The sequence below is a fragment of the Garra rufa genome, chromosome 18, assembly GCF_049309525.1.
Source record: "Garra rufa chromosome 18, GarRuf1.0, whole genome shotgun sequence".
Classification (NCBI taxonomy): Eukaryota; Metazoa; Chordata; class Actinopteri; order Cypriniformes; family Cyprinidae; genus Garra; species Garra rufa.
The window spans coordinates 6,027,219-6,037,079 of NC_133378.1; the positions used below are offsets into that span (position 1 = coordinate 6,027,219).

A 9,861-nucleotide genomic window follows, 5' to 3' on the forward strand; every position below is an offset into this window, starting at 1 on the left:
TATTCAATAAATAGGCCTAACTAATTATTTGTGTAGACAGAAAAATATTATAAGGTGTATTTGTATGAGGTTCTAAATTTAGAGCTTTAAACTTTTAATAAAAAGAATATCAAATGAGAATTCAGGCAGCAGGCCTTCGTTTAACACTGTGGTGATTGAATGGACATTTAATAACTTTGTGATTACATTCAGTTTCATCATTTAAGACCGTTCTCTTCATTCAGGAGTGAGGGATAACTATCAGTAGCTGTCTGTAGGCAGACGGGCTGTCAGTAAACCATTTTTTATCTGTTTGCGTGGGGTTGGGATTCTTTCTGTGCCATGAGATGTTTGGATTTCTGGAGGAGGATGTGGATTCGAAATGTTTGAACATGCTGAAATAAGTTTAAAGTTGCCCTCGTTCTTATCATTTTTGCTTCACATATGTTATAGCTGCTGGATCGTGTGAATATTAGTTGTGTTTTATGTGTACATTTGTGGTTTTTGTTCATTTGCGTTTCTGAGGTATTTATTCTTAGTATTAGACTTAATTCAAATTCATTATTCATTTTAGAAATGAAAATACTTTCATTATTTACTTGCCCTCAGGTTGTTCCAAACCTGTGAAACATAAGGAAGATATTTTGTGAAAAATAAGGAAGATATTTTGAGGAAAAGTGTGTTTTGTGTTTGATGTTGTTCCAAACCTGTATGACTTTCTTTCTTCTTTGAAACATAAAATTATGGTAACCAAAACTGTTTGGATAGCAACATACTTTAAAATATTTTCTTTTATGTTAAAAGAAAGAAAAGAAGTGCAAGCAAAAATAAATATCTAAAAATACCAATTAAAAAATAATAATAAAAATGTAAAAAATAATGTAAAAAAAAATACTACTATTACTAATAATAATGATGAAGGAAGGAAATTACTTGGTTTTGTAGAACATAAAAAGATATTTTGATAAAAGTTTTTTTTTGTCTGTACAATCAAAGTGAATGGTGACCAAAACTGTTTGGATACCACCATTCTTTAAAATATGTTCTTTTATCAAAGAAAGAAAGAAAGAAAGAAATGCAGGCAAAAATAAATATATAAATAAATAACAATAAAAAAATAATAAATAAATAAATAAATAAAAATGTAAAAAAAAAAAAATACTACTATTATTAATAATATTAAAATATTTTGTGAAAAATAAGGAAGATATTTTGTGGAAAAGTGTGTTTTGTGTTTGATGTTGTTCCAAACCTGTATGACTTTCTTTCTTTTTTAAAACATAAAAAAAAGATATTTTGGAGAAAAAAGTTTTATGTTTTTTTGTCTGTACAATGGAAGTCAATGGTAACCAAAACTGTTTGGATACCAACATATATAAAATATCTTATTTTATGTTCAAAGAACGCAAAGAAATTCAAGCAAAATAATAAACAAACAAATAAATAAAAATTAAAATGAATAAATAAATAAATTAAAAAATAAAATCTAAAAAGTACTACTACCACTACTACTAATAAATGAATGAAGAAAGGAAGGAAGGAAGGAAGGAAGGAAGACATTTTGAAATAAAAAGACATTTTTAAAAAAGTGTGTTTTGGTTAAACCAACAATATTGTGTGAATATAAGTTGTATTTTATTTGTGATTATTTGTGTTTCTGAGGTATTAATTTTCAGGTTTATTGCAGTATTAGTTTGACACTAACTTATCTCAAATTCAGTTAATTAATTAATTCCCGAAATTAATATTTCTACCAATGTTCTTTGAAATTTCTTATTTTTTACCCCCCCAAAAAAACAAAACAAAAAACACACACACACACACACACACACACACACACACACACACACACACACACACACACACACACACACACACACACACACACACACACACACACATACAATAAAATATAAAATAACATATAAAATATAAAATAAAATATAAAATATAATAAATAAAATATAATAAAATACAATACAAATCAATAAATAAATTCATTAAAAAAACATATAAAAGGAAGCGATTTTGTTCTGTGGAACATGAATAGATATTTAGAAAAAAGTGTGTTTGTTTTTGTCCATACAAAAAAAGTCAATGCTCACCAAAACGAAAACAGTTACCAGCAGTTTTCAAAATATCATATTTAATGGTCTACAAAAATCATTCATTCATTCATTCATTTGTATGTTTATTTGATGTTTTTTTTTTTTTGCTGATTTTAACATTTATTTATGCTTACAAATATTATTTTTCTAAATTTGTTCAACTGTAGTAATGAGGTCCTAAGAGACATCTAGATGTATTATTCAAAAATTGCAACATAATGCATCCAATAGAAAGTTAAATAATATTTTCACTTAAAATAAAAAAACAGATAAAGCACATTTTCAGTTACCTGACAAAAAAAATAAATAAATAATTACCTTGTATAAGAGAAATTGGTCTTTATAGTAAAAAAAGGATTATGTTATATTCTGGTGCATTTATATTACATTTATTGTTACTTACGTACTTTTCAATATATAGCCTGCAGTTTACTCTAACATTTATGTATGTGTTTCTTCAGTTGTCCACAGAATTACAGGAATGCGCTAGTGTATATAGACGGACATAAAGCGGAATAGAGGCTCGTATAGCGCATCCTTGATGATGAAATCGGTGCGTGTTCAGTTGAGCGCTGCTCTCTCAGCAGTGAGGAAGGAGTTTGGTGTATTCCAGCGCGCATACGCCCCCTACGCTCCTCTCCTCTCCTCCTCCTCTTCTTCTCTTCTCTCCTCTCCTCTCATCCATCCACCCGAGAGAGCTGCCTCTTCCCCCTCCGTCCGCCGCTCCGCTCATTCATCCTCTCGGACAGTCTCCATCCTTTGACGGAGAACAGAAGCAGCAGGGCTGTGGCAGTCGCAAGCCCTCAATGGTCGGCATTTGGACGGAAATCCGCGCGTCAAACCTGGAGAGACAGGTAGGGCTCTTTGTTGCGATGTCATCCCGTGTATGCTCACTATCCGTGAAGTGTGCACTGTAAACAGGCTGAATGTGTCCTCTCAGCGCTTGCAGTCTATATGCCCTTGTGATGAGCCCTTAAATCTTGCGTTATTCTGGCATTTGACATTTTGCGCGGCAGGCCGGTTAACAAGGCTTTACTACCGCTTTTGGTCATGTGGTCATTTTTAAACATAGGGTTTAATAAAGAGGATGCCGTTGTTCCACTGAACAATACGTGTAAATGAGCTGCGCGTTCCTGTCAGCGCAGGTGGACTAACCTATTTCACTTATAGAGGAGGACAGTGCTGATATTTAACCCTTATGTGTTTCATATATAAAGCGAAATACCAAGCTTTCAGCTGTTGTTTCTTCCCAGTTGGCCATGGTATTGTATCACGTGTGGAATAACATTTATCTTCGCTGTCTCAATAGGCTACCGCTATAATTTAAATGTCCCTTATTGGTGACTCAGATGTAAGTGAGGTGTCAAGGCTGTTTAATGAAAAGAGGGTGTGGCACCGGGGCAGTCGTGCGCGCTTCGTGTGGCTCCAGAAGCCAATTAACTGAAAGCTGTTGAGACTTATGGAGAGCGGGCGCGTACATACGCTCCAGTACGCACCATGTTAGTTTGCTATAATAGAGCTGAAAGAGCACGCTGGGAGAAAAATGAACATTTGCCAACGCGATTCAGAAAACAACTGGACTTGTTATGTGTTTGTTGGCGTATTTGTGTGGCTTGTTTATACTACAGCACCCATGTGGTTCATGCCAGATTTTTCTGCTGTGTTTTGCTTGAAGAGGCTCAGATGAGTATACAAAGGTCTCCCGCAATTGGATTACAAAGTGTAGTTGCTTTTCAAAGCTGGAGATGTTGGGGAGTTTCTGAAATAGTGTTGTCCAGGACTGCAAAGGTAATGGAAATGAATAAAATCGGAATCAAATAGGACATGCATCTCCTACACTCTTAAAAATGAAGGTTCTTTATTCTTTAACCTCCATGGAACCTTTCTGTTTCACAAAAGATTTATTGAAATGTTCAGATTATTGAATTGTTCCTTTCACAAAGAGAAATGGTTCTTTATAGTTGAAAAGGTTATTAAAAGGATTACTCCACTTCTAGTATAAAAATGTCTTGATTATATACTCAGCCCCATGCCATCTGAGATATTCTTTCTTTCTTCAGTCACAAAGAAAGTACGTTTTTTGATGAAAACATTCCAGAATTTTTCTCCATATAGTGGACTTCAATGGTGCTCAACGGATTGAAGGTTAAAAATGCTGTTTCAATGCAGCTTCAAAGGGCTCTAAACGATCCCAGCTGAGGGATAAGGGTCTTATCTAGCGAAACGGTCATTTTCTTAAAAAAAAAAAAATATACATTTTTTAACCACAACTGCTCGTCCAACTTTAAAATCGTCCTACATAGCTGTTTTACCTTTTTTTGCATGTTCATTTTGTAAATGTTGGGTCTGTACACTCTTTAAAAATAAAGGTGCTTCACGATGCCATAGAAGAACCTTTTTGCCTAAATGGTTCCATAAAGAACCTTTAACATCTGAAGAACCTTTCTGTTTCACAAAAGGTTCTTTGTGGCAAGAACATTAAGACTAAGAACCAGATTATAAAAAGGTAAGCAAGAAATGGTTCTTTAAAGAACCTTTGACTGAATGGTTCTTTGTGGAACCAAAAATGGTTCTTCTATGGCATCGCTTGAAGAACCTTTTAAAGCACCTTTTTTGTGTACTTCTGCATTGATGTAGGGTGATTTTGAAGTTGGAGGAGAAAATAAGATGGGAGTTTTTCTACCTACCCTAACTATATTAGAAAATAACTGATTGTTTCACTAGATAAGACCCTTATTCATCGACTGGGATTGTGTATAGCCCTTTGAAGCTGCATTTAAACTGCATTTTTAACCTTCAATCTGTTGAGCACCACTGAAGTCCACTATATGGAGAAAAATCCTGGAATGGTTTCCTCAAGAAGCGTAATTTCTTTGCGACTAAAGAAAAAAAGACATGAACATCTTTGATGACATGCGGGTGAGTAAATGATCAGAAATTTTTATTTGAAGCGGAGTAATCCTTTAAGCGACTTTCTCAACGGAGGAACATTTTCATAGTTCCTAGAACTATTGTTGGAAATTCCGCTTTTTGGCGGGTTCGCGTCACAGGAACTAGGAACGTATTTAGTTCTAGGAACTCCGTATGGGGGAACTTAAGTAGGTCCTACTTCAGAGTTGGGTCTGAAACAGTTCTATAGGAACTCCAGTGACGTAAGTGTAGGCTGATTGGTCAAACACATATGAAACACCAGCTACATGGAATATTTAAAAAGCTGAGTAAAAATATTTACTCCACGAACATGGAAAAAAACGATTACAATGGCATTTAGCTACCTGTTGTCGGCAGCGTTGTGTTTTTTTCTCAGCCTCGATGATATGTAACACTGCAAGTTGTCATAGAAGATTTAGTTAGGATTTCCAATGCTATCATACGACCAATTTGTACGTATTTTATGGGGTGGCTAATACGCATCAATTTGTACAACCTCAATCGTACGATTTTGTACAATTTATACAATCGGGTTGGATTTTCATGCTCTTTTAGTCGCATAAATTGTGCATTTACATTCCATATCCGTTATCACGAAACACAACAAAAACAGCTGACCTTTGTAAATGCCGCGAATACAGATGTCGTTGTCGGTGACTTTAGAGTTCCTGCTGCCAGTACGAATGTAACCAGGAAGATGGACAAATTGATTCTCGAGGACCCACCATGCTGGCTAGTTCCTATTCACCTTATTTTTCCTGTAAGAGGAAATTTGTAAATTTGTCCATTTGTAAGTTTTATAGTTCTGGCTTTCGGTTTCATTCACGTCTAGCTATTTCTAGCTGTACAAAACAGATTGTTTTGCTGCTTGATATCGCAAATTGGTGTGTTTTACCATTCTATTTTAATGTATTATCTTAATTATGAACACACTGGTTTGTACTGTAAACAGTTTTACAGTTTACTGTTATTCTTCTCATTATTTTCTTATAGCCCCTAAAGCCTTGCCCATAGGCTTACTTCCGCATTGAAGAATACGGTGGATAGAACTGATGTTAAATCTTCTTCAGACTGAGTAAAAAATGGTTCTATTAAGAACTGATCCCCAAAAATGGTTCTTCTATGGCATCCTGCAAAAACCCTTTATCCATTTATTTTTAGGAGTGTAAACCTTTTCATTGTACAACATGCTAAAGGTTCTTTGTTGGCATTGATGGTTCCATTAAGAACTTTTAACATCCATGGAATCTTTCAACTGCACAAAAGGTTCTTAATAGTTCTTTAGATTGTTTAAATGTTATCCAGACTAAATAAAAAAAATGGTTCTTTTTAGAAATGATCACCAAAAATGGGGAACCAAAAAATGGTTCTTCTGACATCCTGCAAAAATCACTCTTGAGCTATTTATTTTTAGGAGTGTGAACCTTTCCATTAGACAAAACACTAAAGGTTTGTTTGTTGGAATTTATGGTTCCATGAAGAATCTTTAACACCCATGAAATCTTTCCACTGCACAAAAGGTTCTTTATAGTTGAAAAGGTTCTTTAGATTGTTAAAATGTTCTTCAGACTAAATAAAAAAAACTGAAAGATTCTTTGGGGAACCCAAAATGGTTCTTCTACAGCATCAATGCAAAACCCCCCTTTTGGAATTTTTATTTTTAAGAGTGTATGTCTATTTCAACTGTACATTTTAATCAGCAAGATTATTTGAAGAGAAGAGAATTTGTCCATCTGCAACTCTAAACCATTTCCTGTCACATGTTAAAAAGACATTCAGATGTATCAGAGACGTATATAATTTAACATGTGAATTGGCTCTCTTGTAAAGAGCCTATTAGATGTTGTACACAATAATTAGATGTTTTCCAGATGTTCAGAGCTCTTGGACATGTGCTGCATACTGGGAAGTCATGGAAATTTCTATAATCACCGTGCACTTTCTCTAGCTATATTTAGCTGTAAAACATTTAATGGGCTATATATTGCTTTTGGGAAAAAGTCAGGCCAGCTTGGTGATTTCGGATTTAACATTTCTTATCCAGCAATCACAAACGACTAGAAAGGTCATGGAAAAGTCAAAAAGAGCCCCGGTGTATTAATCGAAGTGGATGTCTGAAAACCACAGCAGACACATTTAAGTAAGCTATAAAAAATCTGGACACAAATTTAGTTCAACAATAGCTTATCTTTTCTATAAGTAGTGAGTGGATCTGTTGCCAAACCACAGAAGTGCATTGGTCTGGATAGCCATAATTTATCACATGAATTTTGGCATCGTTCCTGTCTAAATTAGAGTTATTAATAGATGAAAAATACCTTTGTTTTGACCCTTTTAAACAATTTTAATCAGGTTTCATACTGCTTTTGATTTTAACGTTTTAGCATATCCTGAAGAAAACGTGAGTGCTATTGGTCACATAAAATCTGCCGCTATAATGCTACAGGCTTCACAAAGGCTCCCAGAGCTTTGTTACAGTATGTGGTTGCCGGGGTATTCAAAAGTCTTTAATGTAAGTCAGTGGGATTTTATCATCCGCCAGGCGAAAATAGTAAGTCTGATCACTCAACCCTTGTGCGTACAATCACACCGGTTTTATTAAAGCGTTCAGCACATCACATGATCAACTGCTATATTCCAATCTGCTTTCACGCTCTGGCGCTGAACCAGAGAGACTCGCTCATCACTTGTCGTATCTATATCACAGCTGTTCAGTGTCATAATGTTTATGTCATGTTTCAGACATTTAAATACACATAGGTTTGAGCAGAAACACATTCATTGTTTGTGAAATACTCAATGATGTCTATGGAAATATTTCTATATTTGTGACAAACTTGAAGTTTAGCCAAAGATATAGTAAGATGATACATTCTAACTCACTCTGGGGCTCACCTTGAATATTTTGAGACTGTGTGAGAGGGTTACAGTAAAAAGGTAATAACACACCTCCTCAACAAGCCGCATGATTTGAGGTATCATTTTTTTAGCAGAAACTCTGAATGAGTAATGCGCCAAAGTGTAATACTTCAGTTTAGAGATTTGTTGAATTATATCTTTTTTAAAAACCCAGGAATGAGCAATAGTAAAAGCAAGCACCGCCAATTAGCCGAAAACCAACTTAATTCATGCCAAGGCTGTAGCGATACAAAAAATTCTGCAAGCTATTCCTGTAGCACGTTGTTTGGACTAATTGAGCACAGCGTGCTATTAATGGCGAACCGCAACCGTCCCGTCCTACACACGCCTCCAGCATGCTCTCAGCGTTCCTATATAACGTCCCATGAGTTCCCCTGATGACAGTATGCTGAAATGCATTGCACTGTGCTGCATTTGGCAGTTCTGTACGAATGCGAGTAAGATCTTGTTTTCACAACCTTTTCCCCAGGAGCCCTGGGTTGCACAGGTAAACTAGAGGTAGCCATCCAAACGTGTGCTTCTCAGCAAACCAAGCGGTTTAGGCTGAGTCTGAAACCGAAGGTACAGTACAATGGCTGCTTTGTTGCTTTGGCGGCCAGACAGTCAATGGCTCTGTCTCACGTGCCAGCTTAAGCCACTGCATTCCACCTCTGAGTCCACATTTTGGTGATGTAATACTGCATAAACTCTCAGGTATAGCAGTCCAATGTTGAGGGTGCTTATGAGAACTGTTGAGAATCAGAAAATGGTAAATGGGACACTCTACTGTCTCTTAGACTTGGACACAGATGGTCCATCGCAGGATCTCAAGTTTCTGACAGGGCCTATGACTTAAAGGGATAGTTTACTCAAAATGAAAATTCTCTTATTTACTCATCCTCATGCTGTGAGAAGCTTCTGCAGTTTCACAGTATGCCACATCAAGGTTTACACTGCGTGAACTGCATGCTAACGCTTATGTCAATTGTGAACTCTTGAACCCATGTGTGACTGTTGGTTTGAAGCAATAGTTTATGTTTGAAAATGTAAAATGTATTTGTGTTTTTGTCACACATGGCTACCGTTTCATTTCAGAAGACAGTGATTCATCAAATTGGGTCGTATGGATTACTGTCGTGTTCGTTTTGTGTGGTTTTTGGAGCATCGTGTTTGAGGGATTTATCTACCTGCATTATATGGACTCACAGAGAAATTAAGAAATTAATGAAATTCATCTGGGACAGCATGAGTAAATAATGAGAATATTTTCATTTTTTGGTTGAGTATTCCTTTTAACAGACACTTTTTTAAGAAAATTATGTAAAATGTGTAATAATATGTTGATCGAGAACAAATTAAAGTGAGCTTTAGCTTTTTACCAAGTCTGCATTACTGAGAGCATAGAGATACATTTATAAAAATCACAAAAAATTCTAAATATATATATATATATATATATATATATATAATTCTACAATATTTTAAAATATAAAAAAGCACTGTCAATGAGTTGCCAAACTGTACAAGTGTTATTTTAGTATCATTCAGATACGATTAGATACCGAGAGAATTAGACAACATGAGGATATAATGATTGAATAATTGAATGAGTAAATAATGATGAAAATATTTGGGTTGAGAAATCCGTTTTATGGAAAAATGTTGTAAAATGTTTAATAATCTGATGATCTACAGATCTGGCCATTTAAAATGCGCGCGGGAAGTAAAGTGGTCTCGCGTGACGCCGGTGTATTCCAAGGGAACACGGAAAATACAATGACATAGGAAAGACATGATCAGTAGGGGGCAGTCATGTAAAGCACTGAACTGAAGCGGCAGCAAACATCGCTCTAAGCCCGAATGACTCGTTTGTACGGTGACCTGGAGAGGACATCTTCTTCGGACATTATTCGTTTATATTCGTTAATTTTCCTATCATTTCGAT

The 9,861-nt window shown here is 35.4% G+C and overlaps 1 protein-coding gene across 5 annotated transcripts in view; it reads left to right on the forward strand.

Annotated features, from left to right (window-relative positions):
* Nucleotides 1-2,699: 2,699 nt before the first annotated feature.
* The window catches only part of LOC141291577 (band 4.1-like protein 1), a 96,546-nt gene continuing 89,384 nt past the window's right edge, over nt 2,700-9,861 (forward strand). For all 5 annotated transcript variants that reach the window (XM_073823732.1, XM_073823735.1, XM_073823734.1 and 2 more), the window contains exon 1: nt 2,700-2,941. The gene's annotated coding sequence lies outside the window, so the exon portion shown is untranslated. The remainder of the gene's footprint in view (nt 2,942-9,861) is intronic.